We start from the raw sequence: 21,700 nt of genomic DNA, 5'->3' as shown, positions 1-21,700 counted from the left end.
ACTGGGGTGCTCAGGTTTGTGTCTTCAGGTGCCTTTTCTCACTGAACCATCCTACTGGCCCCATGATGTATTTTGACAAAAACCTTATACCTGTGTTCTCTTACATTCCTTCAAAGTCCATTTCCATTGCTCTCACTCCTACCCCTCCGAAACTGATGTCCTTTAAAAAAAATTGCATTATTTTAACCTGTTTAGAACAGTGTGCAAGCATAACTGTGCAGTGTGTATTCTTTACATATAGTAAGTTTCTTTCAGGCCGCGTGATGTTTTGAGTTCCATCCACAATGTTGGATCCATCTTTCCAACCTTAAAAACTGCTAATCACATTTTGCTTCTGAATATATCTCCTATTAACAGATGTGTTGTTTGCAAACTTTTGTCCCATGAGTAAAACTAGAAACATTATTGTATGAGTAGTGTGTGTGTGTGTGTGTGTGTGTGTGTGATATGCGTTCATATCTTTTAAGCAAATATCTCAGAGAGGAATTCCAGGGACAGGTCTATGTTTGGTTGTGTGAGAAACAGCCAGGCCCATTTTCCATAGCAGTTTTCACATTCTGCACTCCCACAAACCACGTAAGGAATTTGAGGTTGTGTTACATCCTTGCCAACATTTGGTGTTGTCAGTCTCCATTTTTAACCACTTAGTGGGCGTGCAACGGACCCCATTTTGCTGTGGTTTTCCTTGATCTCTTCGCTGATTCTTGTTTAGCTCTCTTTCTTGTGCTTTTCGATTTTTACCAATTTGATTATCTTTTTGTTATTGAATTATTCCCAGACACCAAACCTTAATCAGATACATATTTTCCAAATATTTTCTTCCCATTTTTAGCTTGCTTGTTGTTTTGTTATCATTTGATGAGCAAGATTTTAAATATTGGTAACAATGTCTAACTTTTGCATTTTTTTCCTTTATATTTATTTTTGTGTTTAATATAAAAAATTCTTCACTAGATTCCAAACCATAAACTATTCCTATGATTTTTTTCCCTGGAATCCTATTCTTACATTTTGTTTTTAGGTCTGTGACTTATCTCTACTTTTGAATACAATAAAGGAGGAACTGAATTTTTCATGTAGATGCATATATGCTGAAGCGTCGCTTGCTTGTTCTTCTGTTTCTCCAGTGGCTGTGCGTACACACACTGCTTGATGTCTGTATTTCTGAATGAGTTTGACTGCCAGCTGGGCCCTTTCTGAGACAACACTGCTGAGACTGGATGAGATTACACTCACTTTGTGGCTCCCATGGCACACCGTCAGTCCTTGCGCGGTACTTACACCAGGTCACATTCACCATGCCGATCAGTAGGGAAAAGAACTGATCTCAATCCTGCATCTTCAGATCCTAGAAGAAGCATTTCTATCCAGTTAGCAAGAGCTCTTTCCATTAGCTCATCAGCATGTTGCATTCTTCAGTGGACAAGTCTTTGTGTCTTCAAAACAAAACAAAACCTTATTTCTAAGTATCGTGTGTGAGTGTGTTGTATACATGTGTGTCTAAGTGAACATGTCGGGGCCAAAGGTAAACACGGGTTATCTTCTAGTGAGTTTCACTTTCTACTTTGAAACAGGGTCTTTCACTGAACCTGGAACTGACTGTCAGCCTAAACTGCCTGGCCAGCAAACTGATGGGATCCCCTGTTTCTGTCCCCCAGTGCTGAGGTTACCATTTTTTGTAGGGTGCTGGGAATCCACGCTGTTATTATGCTTGCATTAGTAGCACTTTCTACACTGAACTCCCACTCCAGCTCTGTGTTTTTTATATTTGCTATTATTTAAATAATTTTTGTATTAAAATTCACGATAGCAATCACACTGCTAAATTTCTTTACTAACTCTTGTAGGATCTGTCTTCTTTATTTTATTGTTTTTTAAGATTTCTCATCTCATTGGTGAGTAAAATTTTTCTTTGCTATCTGCCTGTATGCTTTTATTTCTCTTGACCTAGTGCACTTCCTGTGATACCAATGCAATGCACGATAGCAGTGAAAATTTATACAACTTGTCACGATAAGAAAAAGTGCAGTTTCTTGTCAATAAGCGTTATGTTAGCTGTAGTTCTAGGGATCAATTTGTTTTGTAGACGTACCTTTTTCTGTGGAGGAGATTTGCTTTTATTCTTTATTTTGTGAGTTCTTATGAAAAGATGTCGAATTTTTTTTCAAGTACTTTTCCTGCAAATATTGGGACAATTATATGTAGGTATTTTTTCCTTTATTCTTTTAAAATAGTGGTTTCCAGTGAATGACTTTGAAATACTAAACCTCCGGTACCTTCCTGGGATAAGGCCCATCTTGTCATGCAGTGGTACCTTTTTGGTTGTTGCACCCCATTTGTTAGACTTTGGGGAGTTTTCTCTGTTGTCTTTGCAAGTGAGTGGAACCGGCTGAAAGACCTGCTCATGTGTGTGCTTTGGTGACATATGGCTTTCCTCAGCACCTAGGATCTACAAAATGGGCAGGGTGCGATCATGTTCCTTTACTTTGTTACATGATATGGGAAGGTTGGTGTGATTCCTTCCTTGAATATGATGAGCTTACCTGGGAAATAAATTAGATATGGAACGTTTTTCACTCAGTGACTTTTGACACCAATCTAATTATTAGATAGATATGCTAATATTTTATTTCCTTTGGACTTGGTTTGGGATAAGTCGTATCTTTAAAAAAAAAGAAAAAAAATTATCCAGTTCTTCTGAGAGAGAGGTGCAAGAAAATAAATCATGAAGATAATAACAAAATCAATAAAAAAGAAAACAGATGTACAAACCGTTGGAAGATTAATAGACTTAACAAATCAGAAACAGAACATACATTATGATTATATTAAATGAAAGGATATTGCTCCAGACTTATACACATTAAAAGAGCATTAAGAACATATGATGGATTGTGCCAATAAATTTGACTTAATTTTATGGTTGAATTTCGGTCTTGTTCCATTTTAAGTTAAAAATTTATATAACGTAAGTGCTAGCTTCATTTAACTGCATGCAGTTTCACAGTCCCCCCAGCATCACCTGTTGAAGAGGACAGCCTTTCTGTGTTTAATTGCTTTGAATCTTCTGTGAAATTTAGTTGACCTTACATGTGCTGGTGTGTTTCTGAGTTTTCTGTACCATTCCAATGGTCTCTGTGTCCCACTTTGTGCTGGTGTTATACTGCTCTGTTTACAAAAGCTTCATGAATTCATGATTGGGGAAGTCTGAGTGCTGTAATCCGGGCCTTTATTTTCAAAATTATTTTTAATCTGTTCAAGGTCCTTTTAAAATCCACATGAACAATAGCATAGACGTTTTTTCTTTATTTTATTTATTTTTGTACAGTGAACTTTGTTGATGGTATTCAAGAGAGTAGGGCTCCCTAAGCTCCTTCCCGTCTTCGGGGAGTCTGAAATAGAAACTGTGTGGGGAGGTGCTCTATGTGGGGGACTGAGTTCAGACAGGACTCAGCAGCCAAGGGCCTCTCTCTTCTTCTCATGTTCTTGATGGAGTAGGGTCTTGATGGTCCAGGGCTTCTTACTCCTTGAAGGCTTTGTAGGCCATGAGGTCCTACTCTGTTGCTATAACTGTAGTCATTGTCATACCAGGAAATGAGGTTTACAAAGTGGTCACCTAGAGCAATGCCAGCCCCAGCAACAAATGTGGCAGAGTGGCTGTCACTATGAAAGTTGCAGGAGACAAGCGGTCCTCAGTGTAGCCCAGGATGTCCTTTAGTGGGCCCTCTGATTCCTGCCTCACCATCTTCTTGATGTTATTGCACATGGCAGATTTCTCCAGATGGCATGTCAGATCCATGAAAGACACATTGGGGGTAGGAACATGGAAGGCCATGCTTGTGAGCTTCCCATTCAACCCTGGGATGACCTGGCCCACCACTGCCTTGGCAGCACCCGTGGATGCAGGGATGATGTTCTGGGCAGCCCCATGGCCATCACATCACAGCTTCCCAGAGGGGCCATCCACAGTCTTCTGCGTGGCAGTGATGGCATAGACTGGTCGTGAGTCTTTCCATGCCAAAGTTGTCATGGAAAGTTTGCAGGGGGTGGGGTGAGAGTTAAGCAGTTGGTGGTGCAGGAAGCATTGCTGACAATCTTGTGTGAGTTGTCATACTTCTTGTGGTTCACACCCATCACAAATATGGGGCCATATGCAGAAGGGACAGAGATGATGACCCTTTGGGCTCAAACCTTGAATTGGGTCCCTGTCTTCTCCATGGTGGTGAAGATACCAGTATACTCCACTACATACTTGGCACCAGCATCATCCCATTTGAAGTTGGCAGGATCTTGATCCTGGCAGATGGTGATGGCCTTCTGGTTGATGACAAGTTTCCCATTCTCAGCCTTGACTGTGCCGTTGAACTTGCCATGGGTAGAGTCATTCCAGAACATGCAAATTATGGAGTTGAGGTCAATGCAGGGGTCATTGATGGCAACAATATACACTTTCCTATAATTGAAGGCATCTAAGATAATCCTGTTGTCTGTGAACTGAAATAGCTAGACCTAGAAAGCAGCTTTCTCCACACTTCAAAGGCTGTGCATGAAAAACTCACTGTCAATGGCATGGCCAATGGGAAAGGCTGAAAGCTTTTCCCTAAAGTCTGGGAACAAGACCAGGACTAACTGTCCCCACTTTTCACCACCTGTGCCGAGTACTAACACTTCTATCCTGAGCAACTAGGCACAAACAAAATCTGTAAAGGGAAATCCATTTGGATTTAAGTTGGTCATCTTGTTGACTGTCTTAATCCCTCTTTTACGTTGTGTTTCTCTATTGATTCTTTATGTTGAGTTGATCATATTTTTAAAGTGTTATGTCACCCACTAGATCCTTAGATCTATGGGTAGATGAAAAGCTCCCCTCCAGCAGAGAGGATTACGGAGCCCCTCTTGTGAATTATCTAGCTGCCAAGGACCATAGTCCTGCACTGCTCATCCTCCAGTCTCTTGAATGATTGTCCCCTTGGTGGTTCTAGGGATGGCCTGGTCTCATCTATAGTACTCAGCTGGAAATGAAAGCTCTGAGTTAAGATTCTTAATCCCTCATTTCATATTTCAAGCATCCCATTTGATATATATGAATCCATCTATTGTGAAGGTGCAAAGTACAAGTTACAGGGCTAACACCTAGTAGGGATTCGAACAACGCAATTTTAGAGTTTTGGAGGTAAAAGGAGTGTTATTGTGCAATCATTGATTCTAACTTTCTGTAGTGAATGAAGAAACAAGTCCAGAGAGAGCAAGTGATTTACTCAAGGTTACATAGGTTGTTGGTGATTAAAAGCACCTTCTTGGAGAGGCAATAAATACCATAAAACTGTGCCATGGTGGTGACCCGAAGCTGCTGTATCTTTGCTCTCCATATGAAGAGGAAAAGGATTCAAATGCCAGGCAATTTACGAGTGTACAGACTGCAAAAGGAACGCTTAGCCTGGCTAAACTGCTTTCAAGTTCCTCAAATCCCTTCAGTCACAGTCTTTTACATAAAGTATCCGCTGTGCTAATTATAAAAAATGTCAGGTCTATGCACCAAAAACTCTCTACAAGGCAGAACTATAAGAAAATGAAACTTCACAAAATGGAGCTCTTAAATTTTGGTTTTTGCCTATCAACCATCCCCTCAATATAGTAGACACAGTTATTCTGACACCTGGATTTCACACAATTTAAAATCCATACCATTTTATAAATAGTTACTTTGGTTTTTTCAATGGTGTTTAATAAATACATTTAAATTTTAGATTATAAACTAGTAATATGTCTTTATTTCCATTTTCTAATTTTAATTTTAGTATTTATTTTATCAAACTGTTTGTAGAACATAATTTAATGTATCAGTAGACTCTACTTTTAAATATGCTTTTATCAGTGTACTATGTATTACAATGTATAAGTATCCCTGCAACATGAAAGAAAAGGAAATGAAGAACATGGATTTAGGCTGAGTTCTGAAAATATTATTCTCATGGTGGTATAGCTTAGCGGTAAACCATTTACCTAGTATGAACAAAGTCTCAGGCTCAGTCCCCAAAACACACACACACACACACACACACACACACACACACACACACACACACACACTACCCACAGATTAACTGCTCCTAAAATGAAAATCTTAAAACTTAGACACATTATAAACAACCTCCATGACTTTCAAATACCCACTGTGTGCAGGGACCACAACGCTATTTTTGAAACCGAGACTCTACTAAACAAGAGAGAACATGGCAAAATATGTAGTTAGGAAACGCAATGGAAAATAAATCCACTTGATAGTAACCCAACACTGTAAGACTGACTTGAAAGTGGGTGGGCCTCTTATGGAGAAAGTGCCCTACAGAGAGACATTAGGAAAGAACTAATCTCATAGATGAGACAGCTCAGCATCACATCAATGCCAGAGCCCCACAACTAATTTTTAGAGTCAACAGGATTCTATATAAAAATCACAGTGCAATTATCTTTTGGACTTTATCTTTTTGACATTACCCTGAGTTTAAAAACAATTATATCACCGTCAGTGAAAAAGAAAGGACAAACCTGGAAGAAAAAGCAATTACATGGCATTTGATTAAGCATTTTAAATTCTTTAGGAATATTATTTAATTAAAAAAAATGTGTACAAGTAAGTTACAAAACAGCTAAATATCTTACAATCTGAAACAACAAATTAAATGATAGCATAATGGAAAACGTTTGAATTTCAAAATCGGTAAAGGTGAAATCAAGCACCTTCAAGTCAGCATGGGTTAGAGACATAGATTCTTTCATTTTCTCTGCCTGAAGTGTGGCAGTGTGACAGTAAGCTCATTTCTCCCACTCTCTCAACTTGGGGGACTTATATTTAGGGAATATCCACAAATATTCACTAATGTAGTGCTTACACCAGAGGTACTGCACCGGAAAGATGCCTCAGCCAGTAAAGCGTGTGTTCTGAGAGCCTGGGGATCTGAATTCAGATTCCAAGGACCCGCATGAAGAGCCAGGTGGGGTCGGGGGCATGCCTGTAGTCCCAGCACTGGAAGGTGATACAGAAGGATCCCTGAAGTTTGCTGGCAACCCTGATGAGTCTGTGAGTTCTGGGTTCAGTGAGACTGTCTGAAACAAACAAACAAACAAACAAACAAACAAACAAACAGAAATGGTTAAGAGAGATTGAGAAAGACAACCAACATTGATCTCTGGCTTGAACATATACCTGCTCACTAAGGGCCACACACACCTGAACACATACGCATCCATATACATGTACCCCCAATACAGAAAAAGTACAACAGACAAATTTATAATGAAATTTATAAAATATTGAAAAATAAGTATTGATATATTTATATGTGGGATATACTTACATGTTGGAAGGCTAGACAGTCTTTAAAGTTATTTCAAAGTAATGGCATAAAAGATGCTCTGTTTTGCCTGTCTGTTTGAGACACAGTCTCACTATGTAGCCCTGGCTGTCCTGGAACTCTCTAGGTTGAGAGGCTGGCCTAGAACTCATAGAGATCCTCCTGTCCCTGCCTCCCAAGTACTGGGATTAAAGATGTGGGCCATCACACCTGCTAGACAATGCTCTTAATAATGTTGTTTGCCCAACATTTTTATATTTTCCATCTGAAAATATAAAAGACAATATGCTTACAAAACTGAAAAACCCCTCAAGGTACTGACTGGATGGTCTCTAAGGGGCATATTTATGGATTTATTTTCTCATGTATACCTATTAACTTTCTAATTAGTTAAAGTTTACTAAGAGAGGAGGGCAAATGTGTGAAAAACATGAATTTTTATCCAAAGAACAAAACTATGGATGTATGCATAATTGCAACTATAGATATTTACATTTTGAGCAGATATTTATGCAGACAGGGCCACTTCATGTAATAAATCTGAAGTAAGATGCAACATTGTCCTCTGGGACATTTGTTCATGTCTGAGGACATTTGGGGTTTTGTAAGAAGGGGATGAAGGAACTTGCTGTTGACACCTAGTGACCAGAGGCAAGAGATGGAGCCAAGTGTCCTGTAATGTCCAAGTTAAAGATTTGTCCATTCCTGGTGGCAGCAGTGCTTGGACCAAGAAACATGATCAAGGGAGGGGACCAAGCAAGACCTCTGAGAACTGCAGTGCCCTCTCGAGCCGTCCAGAGCTTTCTGATGGGGGAAACCCATTGTAATCCTGTCTTTGTGTTGTCTCACCTGTAAAGTACAGTTAACACCGCCCTTAAAGGGGATGGATGACCAAAAAGAGGCTGTGAGACCAGGTGGAGACGGCAAATGTATGAGAGTGGTTTCGAAGTAAGTTCTACTTGACATTGAGTGGTCATTGCTAACATGATTTTTTTTCTCTTCTTTGATTCCAGTGCTGTATAAAGGTTTTGAAGACTGTAATGCATCCCTTGTGCTATGCATGAAGTCCAGACAGGGGTGTTTCCAGCAGCATGGCCATGATAATGGTCACCGAGAAGCTGTGATTGATTTCAAATACAAATTGCCCTTCCCTTTCCATGGTCTTTCCTACTGGGTTATTCAGATCTTTTCTTGTCCTTTTTGTCCTAAGATCCAGCAGTTCCCTGTGAAACCAACAGCACTTGCTTTGTGTAGCAAGGAGTTGCTAGAATTTTAATAAAGTACTTATGCTTAAGCTATTTATAAATCTAGATCCAAAATATTACAACATGATGTTGTATGTATAGAACAAAATAGTAGGACATAATACTTTATGTCTTGACTTGCTCCATCTAATAAAGTTTTTCCCTTTATTTAAAGTGGATAAAGCACTTGTCATATAAGCAGGAGGACATAAATTTGAATCTCGGGAACCCATGTAAATCTGGGTAAAGTAGAATGTGTCTGTAAACCCAGTATTCATATGGCAAGATGGAAGATGGAGACAGGAGGACCTCCAGAAACTCACAGGCCAGTTAGTGTGGCTTATGCAACAGTGAACACCAAAGGGATACTGTAGCAAACAAGATGGTGGATTATCCTCTTAACTCCACACATGTACTCTGGCATGGGCGCACACGCGCACACACACACACACACACACACACACACACACACACACACACACACAAACGCATGCATGAACGCACACGAACGTATCATATACCTACGTACATTTACATACATGATACACATATCCCTATGACATTTACTTCATGGTCATCTGTATTCTGTCCAATAATCCAAATAGATATAGGTCAAGGTGTGACATTGAGTTCTCAAGCATTTCACTTGCATGATCAGATTCCAGCTTCCAATGAGATCTCAAGAGTCAGGTCACTTTTGCCCTCTTTTTTCTCAAAGAACCACATTTTCTCTCTGACTAGGCGAATCCCTATTGACTGTTCAGGTATCACACAAAGGTCATTCCTCTAAGATGCTCCACACCCTCACACTTAGGACAGGCTTCTGTTGTGTGTAGCCCTGGTACTTCCTGACCCACACCAGCTTTATAGCTACGTTATTCTTTTCTGACTATGAGCTCAGGTGAAGAACGGGGCAGGATGGTATTATATGCATCTTATTCAGTCTGGTACATCCAGTTCTTGAATCCATGCCCACAACATAATTGGTGCTGATAAATACTGAGTTGAATGAATGGTCTTATACTATCACCTTCCAAAGGGATGACTGGAAGCAGACTTTCTCCAACAAAAGGAGGGATTACAATACAGCCTTGTGCCACCCATAACAAAGGTGGCATGTGAGTGGGTGCTAGAGCGTATGAGTGATGTCAGATAGGCTTCAGGAGCCCTGCTGATGGCCAGAGGGAGGGAGAGCACTGGCTAGAGAAAGCATGAAGAGGCAGCTGGATCTGTGGGTTCCCTCCGGCTTTGCACTCTTCAGGCTCTGCCTTACTCAGAGATCACACCAGAGATAATGAGTCCTGTGGCTAAAACAGCATGCCAAGCCTCAGTACCTCTTTGATGAACCCATTTGCCGTACGTAACTTTGATGACACTGATATATTTTATGATGCCATTAAAGAAATGCATTCTGGAGATCTCTTCAAATAGTTTTTTGAAGTGAAGATTTGTGTAAGCATGCCAACTAAATGCTTTTGATAAGGACTAGAATGTCCAATCTAATAGTGGCAGTCCATAGCCAGCTTTCCTTTCTGTGTTTAAGGACTGGGCATAGTTCAGTGATAGAGCCTTGTACATCATCTCCAGCACTGAAAACAAAATAGTTTCTACATGCATATGTATGTATATGAGCTGGGATTTTTAGTGCTAGCTACCATCAGGACCAAAAAAAAAAAAAAAAAAAAAAAAAAAAGGGAAAAGAGACTATACTGTGCTGGTTTGGACCTCAGCTTTATCTTCTGGTGTTTTTGTTTGTTTATTTGTTTTTTGTAATTATATTTGTCATGGTTTTACATTTCCTACGGTCTCCTACAGTTCAGGCTGGCCTTGAACTCATGATATAGCTGAAGATGACCTTGAAGTCCTGATCCTCCTACCTCTTCCTACCAAGTGCAGAAATTACAGAGGTGTACCACCAAATCCAGTTTATGTGGTCTTGGGGATCAAACCCAAGGCCTCCTACAATCTAGGCATGGACTCTACCAGCTGAGCTACATCCCCAACAATTCACTATTGTCTGATAGCACATAGCACAGAGACATAAGCTTCTCTTGATGACTAATCTGACACACACCTGCTCTTTTCATGGAGGAGCTTAACTTCTACACATGTGTGTTGAAAATGAATACTGCTTTAAACATTTTTACATACTTATTTTATTTAAAACATGGCAATGTTGACTTGACTATATACCTAAAATTTTCTGCTTCTAGCATGTAATTTTTTTTAACCTACAAAAGAGTAGGAAATTTCCATTTAAAAAAAATACTCAACAATACAAATGAAGAATATTGGGGGGCAGTGGAGATGGCTCAGTGGTTAAGAGAACTTGCTGCTGTTGCAGAGGACTTGGGTTCATTCTCAGCCCCCACATGCTGGCTCACATGGTTTGCAACTCCAGTTCCAGGGGGACCTGACACTCTCTTCTGGGTTCTGCTGGGTCTCACATGCATGTTAGGCACATAAACTAACGCAGGAGTATATACACACATATAAAAATAATACAAAATAAACAAGTTAAAAGGATAATTCTAAGTGTAGTGGTATGCTGACAAATTAAAAATTGAGGTTGGTAGATACATCATTTAATTTAAAGCATGAATTGCAATAAACGCCATACCATTAGAATTAGGAATGGAGTATTACGAATTTTTGTGTTATAAAATATTGTTTTGGCTTGTCAACAGTGTATTTGAGTACTTTATCAGGAAGCATTCTAATAAGTACGGGTCCTCCTGCTGTTTGTTGCAAGTCTTAGGAGAGGCGGAGTGATTGTCTTGAGAGAGATCTGAAGTCCCGGCACAGCTGAACTTTGAAAGATGGTGTCCTGCTTGTGTACCCAGCCGGTGTACCCTTCTTCTAGTTCCATTTTCTTAATGTTAAATACACTGACGGCACCACAAAGCACATACATACAGTGTGACAGTGAAGTGTTGGACTCTAGAGTCTTCATTCAAATCCTGACTGTTTGATTAGCTCTCTGGCCTGCGTCAAGGATTTTACCTTTTTTTGTTGTTGTTGTTGTGCTGCATACATATTTTAATTCCTTTCTCTCTCTCTTTCCTTCCTTCCTTCTTTCTTTTTTATTCTTTTTTTTTTTTTTTTTTGATTTTTCGAGACAGGGTTTCTCGGTGTAGCTTTGCGCCTTTCCTGAATCTCGCTCTGTATGTAGACCAGGCTGGCCTCAAACTCACAAAGATCCAGCTGGCTCTGCCTCCCAAGTGCTGGGATTAAAGGCGTGCGCCACCAACGCCCGGCTCTTTCTTTCTTTCTTTCTTTCTTTCTTTCTTTCTTTCTTTCTTTCTTTCTTTCTTTCTTTCTTTCTTTCTTTCTTTCTTTCTTTCTTTCTTTCTTTCTTTCTTTCTTTCTTTCTTTCTTTCTTTCTTTCTCCTCCTGTTCCCTTCCCTCACCTCCTTTTTATCCACCTCCCCTATCCACTTCTAGGAAAGGATAAGGCCTCCCATGGGAGTCAACAAAGCATGACATATCAAGATGACGCAGGACTAAGCTCCTCCCCTCTGCATCAAGGCTGAGTGAGGCATCCCACTATCGGGAATAGGTTCCAAAAAGCCAGCTCATGCACCAGGGACAGACCCTGGTCCCACTGCTAGGGGCCCCACAAACAGACCATGCTACACAACTGTCACCCACATGCAGAGGGCCTAGTTCAGTCCCACATAGGCTCCTTAGCTGTTGGTCTAGAGTCCGTGAGCTCCCACGAGCTCGGGTCAGCTGTCTCTGTGGGTTTCCACATCATGATATTAACGCCCCCGCCCTTCCTTATATAACCCCTCCTCCCTCTCTTCAACTGGACTCCCAGAGCTCACCCAGTGCTTGGCTGTGGATCTCTGCATCAGCTTCCATCAGTTACTGGATGAAAATTCTATGATGACAATTAGAATAATTATAGCATGAATCTTAACAGGTCTTATTAATAAAAACAAACCCAGGGCCAGGTATTGGGTTAAAGCTGGAAGATCAGAGAAGTAAAACAAGCCACAGCTTCCTCACCTCACCAATTCCTCAGGTGATCCTGTTTCCTCAGACTGGATGCCTCTTAGCTGAACTGTGATGCTCAAAAGCCTAAAAGCTTAACCAGCCTATAGTTCCTTATCCTCACGTCTTAAATACCTTCCTGCCTCCTGCCATTACTTCCTGGGATTAAAGGCGTTAGTCACCATGCTTGGCTGTTTCCAGTGCAGCCTTGAACTCACAGAGATCCAGAGGAATTTCTGTCTCTGGAATGCTAGGATTAAAGGCGTGAGTGCCACCATTTTCTAGCCTCTGTATCTTAACCAGCCAAAAGCTTTTAGTTTCTGGTCCACACACCTTATATATCTTTCTGCTTTCTGCCATCACTCCCTGGGATTAAAGGCTCATTTTTCTGGGATTAAAGGCATGAGTCACCATGCTTGGCTGTATCCTTGAACACACAGAGATCCAGGTAGATCTCTGCTTCTGGAATGCTAGGATTAAAGGCGTGTGCTACCACTGCCTAACCTCTATGTTTAATATTGTGGCTGTCCTGTTCTCTGACCCCAGATAAGTTTATTAGTGTGCACAATATTTTGGGGAACACAATACCACCACAACTATGTTTATAGTAGCATTAGATGCCCCTCAACCAAAGAATGGATAAAGAAAATGTTGTATATTTACAGAATGGAGTATTACACAGTAGTAAAAAAACCATGACATCATGAAATTTGCAGGCAAATGGATGGAACTAGAAAAAAAATCATCCTGAGTGAGGTAATCCAGACCCAGAAAGACAAATCTAAATGGATATTAGATGTAAAGCAAAGGATAGCCAGGCTACAATTCCCAGCCCCAGAGAAGCTAGTTAACAGGGAGAACCCTAAGAGGGATGCATGGATCACCCTGGGAAGGGGAAATAGATGAGACCTCTTGGGTAAACTTGGGGGAGGGTGTAGAGGGGAGGGGATGGGAGAGGGGAAAATGAGGGATCTGGATGGCTTTCACATCTTAAAGAAGGTTCTCAGTCTATAAAAGGAGGAATAGGCCAATGTTTCCTGATGAGATACTGTGTGCATTGGGAACATACCGTCTTAGTTGTCATGACTATTACTCAATGTGATAGATTGAACTGTGTCTTTCAAAAAAAGATGTCTTGATGTACTAATCTCCAGTACCTCAGAAAATGACTTATTTGAAGAATCACATATGTGTAATTAGTTAAGATGAGTGATTATTGGGGCAAGGTGGGCCCCACATTGATGTGCTTGTATTCTTGTAAAATGGAAAAAGATGGGAAGGCATAACATAGGAAGGATATAGTACTCTGACAGTGACAGAAATGGTTGATACAAGTGATAAGCTAAGGAATCCTGAGATTTCCAGCCCTTAACAGGACCTTGGAAAGACAATAAAGATTTCTGCTTGAGTCTGGGAAGAGCAGGGTCATTCTGAGCCCTCAATTCTAGAATTCCCAGCTTCTAGAATTCACGAGGAATAATTTCTGCTTTAAGCCAGACAGTTTGTAGTCCTTTGTTATGGCAACCCAGGGAAATCAAACATACAGATTCTCCTTTTTTTTTTTTTCCTACCCAGTACCAAGTTGGTTACAACTGGGTTTGTTCTCCACCACTTTCCTCATCCTGATTTTATGCTATCTTATGTATTTTCATTGTTTAATATGTTTGGAAACATTGTTTTATACCCAGAGCTACAAACATTATGTATGTTTGTGTGTGTGTGTGTGTGTGTGTGTGTGTGTGTGTGTGTGTGTGTGTGTATTTTTAAAATCATCAGACAAATAACAAAAAAAAAAATCAAAACACAAAAACTAAGAACCAATCTTGTGAGAGGTGGCAAAGATAATTTTGTTCCTTTCGAGTGTCTGAGAAAAGACTAGACAAGTGAATAACAGGAAGGTAAATAGAAGTTGGCCATGAAAACCATTATTTAGACAAGGGCTCAAATGAAGCCTTTCCTTGCCCGAGTCTAGCAACCCTGTGTTTAAGTAGGGAATTTTTGTATCACACTTTCCACGTTCTCAATATAGGCGAGAAACTAAAATCTCATTTGTTTTCCATGACAAGCTCCCAGGTTGCTCACTTGCCCTCCTTTGGAATCCCGTAGTTTCGTCCTCACAGGGTTAAGTCTTACCTCACTTGTGAGTGAACATGTGAGGGTGGAAGTTTGCTTTTGTCTGTCTCCCCCAGAAAAAGAAATCTCAACCAAACACCAAGACTTGCAAGGAGGAGAGATGGCAGATGAGTCGTCTCCCTCAAGTCCTGGGGTGTCTTTATCTTCCAGTGTCCTAAATTGAGATTAGCAGCCTCGATTTCTTTGATATCTCCTTAATGCCACTAGAGGATTTTTTTTAAAGAGCCAGAAGGATGGATAATATAAATTTAAAATCATTGTACATACTTTCATACCTATACTTATATATGCTGTGTTAATTATTTGAGACATGCTGCTATTTAATTCAATTTGAGTTAGAATTTGTTGAAAATTAGTCATTTGATTTACTTCCTTCCTTTGCTTTTTTTCTTTTCTTTCCTTTTTTTTTTGTACTTCTCTTCTTTCTCTGCCCCACCCTCAATCTTTTATTTTTCAGATAACGACGACGGGGAGAAGAAAGAGAGGCAGAACATACAAGCAGATAAAGGAGCTCGGCCCTCTATTATAATTGAAGCAAGCACCATTATGTTCCAAATCTTAGCAAAACATGCCACAACCCTTAATACAAATATTTGTAAGGGCATTGCCTATGATCACACATGGTTGAGTAAAATTGCCTTATGGCACAGTTATAACATAGTTTGTTTATTTATATATACAATGCTAGGAATGGAACCCACGGCTGTTTTCATCCTAGACAAAGGCAGGATCATTGAGCGTGACCATTCTCACCCTCTGATGTTCTAATAGATGTTTATTGTTCATTTCTTAAAAATCAAGTGTAGATTGAACAGAGAGAGGGCTTGGTGGGAAAAGTGGCTTGTGGCCAAGCCTAAAGACCTGAGTTAGATTCCCAGGACCCACATGGTAGAAGGCCAGAACTAACTGCTGCAAGGTGTTCTCTGACTGTTACCTGTGTGTCACAACCCATCCAGATCAATATACAAATAAATACAAATAAGCAAATGTAAAAGAAATTTAGAAAAGTAAAATATGTGGGTAAGTACAAGAATTTAAAAACTAGATGAACCCCATTTTAACATCTTGGCATGAGACACAGACATGATGCATATCTTTGCCTAAATTTTTGGAACAGTTGTGATTTTGAAAAATATTAATTTACTTAATAAACATGTATCTGACACTTTCTGGTTGTCGGGCATTGTTTTAAGGGCTTTTCCAGTACTTATGTATTTAATCCTCCTCTAAGGCTTAGGTGGTATCAAAATTAGTCCCAGTTTAATAAAAGGGGGATGATCAGAGGAGATAAGTACAAGGTCATCACAGGCAGTCTGGTTTGTCATCAATGTTGTAAACCACGGAGCTATTACTATGCTTCACAAGTAACATTTTTGTTAATAACACCTTCTTTATATGTACTTCCTCAGGTTACATATCACGGTTTAAAGTGAAACACAAAAGTCCACTTTGTCAAGTGAATTTTTGTCTTGCAAACTTACCTTGTATGAAGAGTCTCTAGAAACAATTTTTCTGCAAAATAAATTCCACGCATCATTTCAAAAATTGTCACTGTGATAGGTACAAAATATAAACATATGAACTTTCCTCTTGAGAAAAAATGATTTTGATAATCCTTTATCTAAGAGGCTTTCTACTATAAAACAGTCGTAACCTTATATATGAAGTTTGTATCCAAAGCTGTACTCTTGCTGTGAATCAATTAAGATGTCATGTTAAGCGTTGGCTCTTTGGTCTCCAGCACTAAAGAAGGAAGAGAAAAGGAGGAGGAAGGGGAGCACAAGGAGGTGGAGGAAGAGGAAGAGGGGAAAGAAGGGGGGGGCAGGTCCTTTATTTCGAGAAAGGCAGCCTTACCCACAGTTTTGAGGTTTTCCTTCTCCTCCAGGCTGTTTCCCAGGGGAGGAAGCAGGGACTATGCAGATTGTTAGGCAGTGACAAGGAGAGCCTCACACCCACCCACCAACTACAAGTTGACCTGATGAGGGCCAGTAGTGTCCTTGGGGACCAGCAGAGTCTGTTGGTGCATACCAACTGAATGCCCAGTTCTACACGCAAGGTGATTTTTTTTTTCTGGTTTGTGGTTTAACTTCTGACACTGGAGTCAGAGGACAGACTGAGGGTGGACACGCAATCCAATCTCATCTCTGCATGAAGAAAACCTTTGCCTTGAGAGAATCATCAGCTCATTTCTACAGCTTTCTTGTATTTTCTCTGCCGTGATTAACACAGATGACAGTTCTTGGAGAAAGTGTGGGCCATGAGAACAGGCATGGCTTCTTTTATTTCATACTATTTTAATGACTGCAAAGTTTTCGGAACTACCGAAGATTTGTTTGGGGCTAGAGTAATCTTCGGAGGTAAAATGAAGTGATGTTATACATGCCTCAGCAGAACTAGCCTTGCGCATCCAGACCCGGATTAAAACAGAGCCAAGCAGAGAGTGACTCCAACCTGCTGTGCCCCCTCCGAGGAAGTGCATCCAATAACCACAAACTTTATCTCCACTCCCAGAGGACTGTGGGAGTGAGATGACTCAAAACAACGGCTCAGAGAACAAGCTGTTTCTTTTAGACGCAACAAAGGCACGGTAGCGAATAACAATACATTCTAGTGGCAGAGGTGATGCCATGAACAGATGACTTCATGCCCATTGTGATATTCCTCCAGGGCTTTCAGGGAAGGTCTAAGAAGCAGATTAACCTGAATGGCTATTCAGTCCTCTCCAGAAAGCCCTGTCTACTTTACCTCTCCTTTTTTTTTTTTTTTTTTCCCCATGAATGGATCCCTAGCAGATGTACAACAAGTGTGGGAGGGTGTTGACTCAAAAAAATGTGAAAGCTTTCACAGGAGGATGGTCCAAGCACAGCCGCCCTGCTGTGAGCACGGAGAACTATCTGCTGGGTATTTGGGAATGTGTTGTTTGTATGGGTTCGTGTGGGAGTGTTCACCTGTGCTAGAGTATACGAAGGAGTACGAGCGCGGCCATTTCTTTATGTGGTTGTTGCGGATCTGAATTTGCAGGGCGGGGACTTTACCAACTGAGCCTTCTCCCCAGCCCCTGCGTGTTTTGAAGGAGTTTCTGTTTTACGACAAGCAGGGGTGTTGCCCGCTTATGCAGCAGGCAGCTTCTCCAGGATTCTAGCCTGTGGAAGATCGCCCCTCCAGTTGGCATTTACCCTCTAGGAACCTGCTTGCTCCGGCTTCAGCAGTAGGCATGGGCCAAGTGATTGGTTAAACTGGTCTAGATCCGAGGCATCAATTTCCAGCTGCAGACAGGTCCCACCATAACCTAGCCCCAGATAACAGTCTCCCCTGTTCTGAGGATTTTGCTCATTGAATCATTTGTGTCTGAAAAGTGGAGAAGGTCATTTCTGAGGAACGCTGGGAATGCTGGCCTCCAGCGTTTTGGATGGTCTAAGGTGGGTCTTTCCACTTCATAGCTTTTATTCCCCCGTGGGCAGGCTGAGGAGATCTGCATTCCTAGGGTGTCTGCTATAAATGGTCCAAATATGCTTACATTTGGGCTCTTATGAAGCCTCATCTGGAAAAGAGAGAGATACTTTTTCAGTCCACAGTAGTTCTTCAATCTGGGAAACCAGTCCTGGTGACTTTCAGTGCTGTGGGCACTCATTTCACAGGTGACTACTACATACACCAGTCTTCTGTACACCAGTCTCCACAGAATGCCGACATGGAGGTGAGGTTATCAGGTGGCCGTTTAACTTCTGGGACCTGGACAGGGAAGGGAAGATAGAATTTGGAACGAGTGAAAGGTCATAATGCAGTCTCTGTAGAGACACTCCAGCCAATGTTAAGGGGGAGTCAGAGGCTAGAGGACCTTTCAGAGATTCTATGTTGGGGTATTAGTGAGGCTGTAGACCTCTGTACCAATCAGTCACTTACTATTGACTATGTGGGGCAGAGGCCTATTGGTGAAATTATTAAGGCCACTCCACCTAGTTAAAAGGGAGGTTTATTTAGTGGCATAACTTACAAATGGAGGGATAGGTAGGTTGCGGGGTCTGGGTAAGACGGAGCGCAGTCCGGCGGTGTTCTCTGGAGAACTCTGCTGGGTCTACCTCCAGCATCCAGGGTCCAGGAACCAAGAGAGGTGGCGCATCTGGATCTTGGGTCTTCCGGGCCCTCTCTTGGCCCCGCCTTGTAGGCATGACAGTTACTGAAGCCTCAACGGGGGGTTGGAACTTCCAGATCAAAGCTGGAATGGCTACCCACTACAGAGGCCATCAAAACAAAAGCATCAAGAGTTGAGTCTGTTGACGCTGGAATGTATGTGTGGTGGGAGGTTACATGCAGTAGAATGGAAGATGGCGTTGATAAGCTGAGCAGAGCACATACCCATGTTTTCAAATGAAGTCAGAGAGGCAGAATCAGGGAAACTGGTCATGAGATGCAGGCACACAAACCCAAAGGTCAGCCGGGCGGTGGTGGCGCACGCCTTTAATCCCAGCACTCGGGAGGCAGAGGCAGGAGGATCTCTGTGAGTTCGAGGCCAGCCTGGGCTACCAAGTGAGTTCCAGGAAAGGCGCAAAGCTACACCGAGAAACCCTGTCTCGAAAAACAAACAAACAAACAAACAAAAAAACCAAAAATACAAACCCAAAGGTCCTTCTGTGGTTGGGATGGTTGCTGAGAATGTGTACATTGTGGGAATGTTTGATGCACCTGCATGAACTTGGTACATTCTCATCAGAAAGGAATGTCCCATGTACTACTGTCCCTCTCTTTTTACGGGTGGGGAAGCTGACACAGGGCTAGTGGATGGCACAGCTAAGTTACTCACTGTAAATTTGGGCCCTTGGTCTGTGCACTTGACCATTGTCTGATCCTGCCTTTCTGAACGTGATTTCCCCCAGCTGGTCATGAGTTGTCTGCAGTGTCACATATGGGTGGACTCTGTAGGAACTAGGGAGGGTTAGCAGTACAAACAGTGACACAGTAGGACATCTGGAATAGGACTAAGACATAATGGGAAGGTTGAGATGGGAACCAGAAGGATCTCATAGTCATGGTTCAGGATAGGGATGAAGGGCTTCACTGTGTAAAGGTCAAAGGGAATGATGCCAGCTAATTGAGGGTGAAGATGGGTCTTCTTGTCTTCCAGGCACCCTGTGATGGTCATTTCTTTCACTTACATTGCCATTACTTCCATCCATAAAATTATTCTTGGTCAGTTCTGGAGTTAACGATATCTTAGGTTTGAATGCACAACCTTCTGAGATTCCATGTCATTGTCTATAAAATGGGAGAGGATTGAAAGTCAGCACATGTGAAATGTCTACCATTGTCCCCAGGGACACCAAAATCCAAATAAATGTCTGCTTCTTCCTTCTTGTAGTTTCTCTACCCTTCCCCATTCTGCCCTTATCACATAAGAGGTAAGAGATACACAATAATTGTTTGTTAATTAGGTAATGTAAGTCTAAGCTTACATTAGTGTGCATCGTCTTTGAATACAGTTCTATTAGGGAAACTGAGCAAACTGACCCATTCTCAAGGTCCCCTCACGACCTCCCATTCTAGAACTATGGGAAACTGGCACACTGAAGGCAAAGGCCACCTAGGTGCTGACAGACACCAAGTCTGCATGGGCTCTCAGAGCACTGTCAGCTCCGACATTTAGTACAGAGAGCAAACAAGTGCAGTGGAAGATGTCATCAGAAGCGGTGGGCAGCGCAGTGAACAAGTGAATGACTGAGAAGAAGTGGATCACTATAGAGAAACTATCCAGCGAATATTATCTGCTGGATGCAGCTGTGGACAGGAGACCTCACAGCCTGCCTGAGACTTCCAGGCCTGTCTCTATACTTTCTGTAGCCTTAAGAAAATTCCTTCCATCTTCTTTGGGCTTTAGGTTCCATTGGTAACTCTGACCATTGTTGAGTAGGTATTGTGTGGCAGGTATCGTCTGATTTTAATAATAGCCCTAAAAAGTAGATGCTGTTATTCCTCCATTGTGAAATATTGGGAGACTGCCTTGAGGAACGTTGGCTAAAGCTGGGATTCCAGTCAATATCCTTTCATTCTGGAGTTTATATAGGCTGGGTTTCATTGTCTCTTGACCCTATAAGAAGGAAGAGGAAAATCTCGTGAAATGCGTGAAGCAATGCTATGGAAGCTTCAGTCTCATGCTCGCGGTACTTGTGAGAAAGTGGTAAAATACTGCAATTACACTACACGAAGCACTGATTGACTTTCTCAACTGCTTCTCACTAAAAGCATAGCCTCCACCCCCACATTTCAGTTTGTTAGATGAAGTGACCTAATATATCCTTAATATTGTCTTGAAAATTATGAGTCAGGGATTCATTACAAGCACGTATTGCTCATCTCAAACTGGCAAACACCCAGAACAGTTTTCTATATTCTCACAAGGCTACAAACTAATGGAGCCGGCCCTCCAAACCACCCAGGAGAGCTCGAAAGCGTCAAGACTGAGTACAACACCCGTGCACACCTGCATGTCATCAGTGAAGTCATTAAGTGAGCAGCCTGCCATCGTGTCTGCTCATTGTCAGCACGGAAGAGGAATTGACAGTGTTGAGACAGGCTGTCATGGGAGGAAGAGCGCATCATCAGCCAGAGCATCCATTCCAGTGGAACCCCAGTCCTTGAGGAGCTACAGCAAAAACCAGTTGCACAGAGTGTCCGAGGACGTGGGGAGTTCTCCACTCTGCTTGCTCCCACACAAGAAGTGTGGGCACATGGAAAGCAGACAAAGTACCAGATGGTGACATTGATGAAGAAATGGCCGTTGTGCTGAGTGAAAGTTAGAGTGTGGATGAGACCAGGTTCTGTTTGTGAAGATAAGAACTGATTTTTTTTTTTTTGTTAAGAACTGATTCTTACTAGTCACCTATAAACATCTAGTAGGAATCACAAATAAGCCAGGTTTGGACCCCATAGGGTCAAGCAGCTCATCTCTCCGTTAGGACACATTAAGAACTCACAGAA

General features: G+C 41.6%; 1 pseudogene; it reads right to left on the bottom strand.

Moving 5' to 3' along the window:
• Window positions 1-3,520: 3,520 nt before the first annotated feature.
• LOC128112377 (glyceraldehyde-3-phosphate dehydrogenase-like) lies at window positions 3,521-21,245 on the bottom strand (annotated as a pseudogene).
• Between the last annotated feature and the right edge of the window lie 455 nt (window positions 21,246-21,700).

Source organism: Peromyscus californicus, unplaced genomic scaffold (genome assembly GCF_007827085.1).
Source record: "Peromyscus californicus insignis strain IS unplaced genomic scaffold, ASM782708v3 Scaffold_17__1_contigs__length_78620276, whole genome shotgun sequence".
Lineage (NCBI taxonomy): Eukaryota > Metazoa > Chordata > Mammalia > Rodentia > Cricetidae > Peromyscus > Peromyscus californicus.
This window is presented reverse-complemented; position numbering and strand designations above follow the sequence as displayed.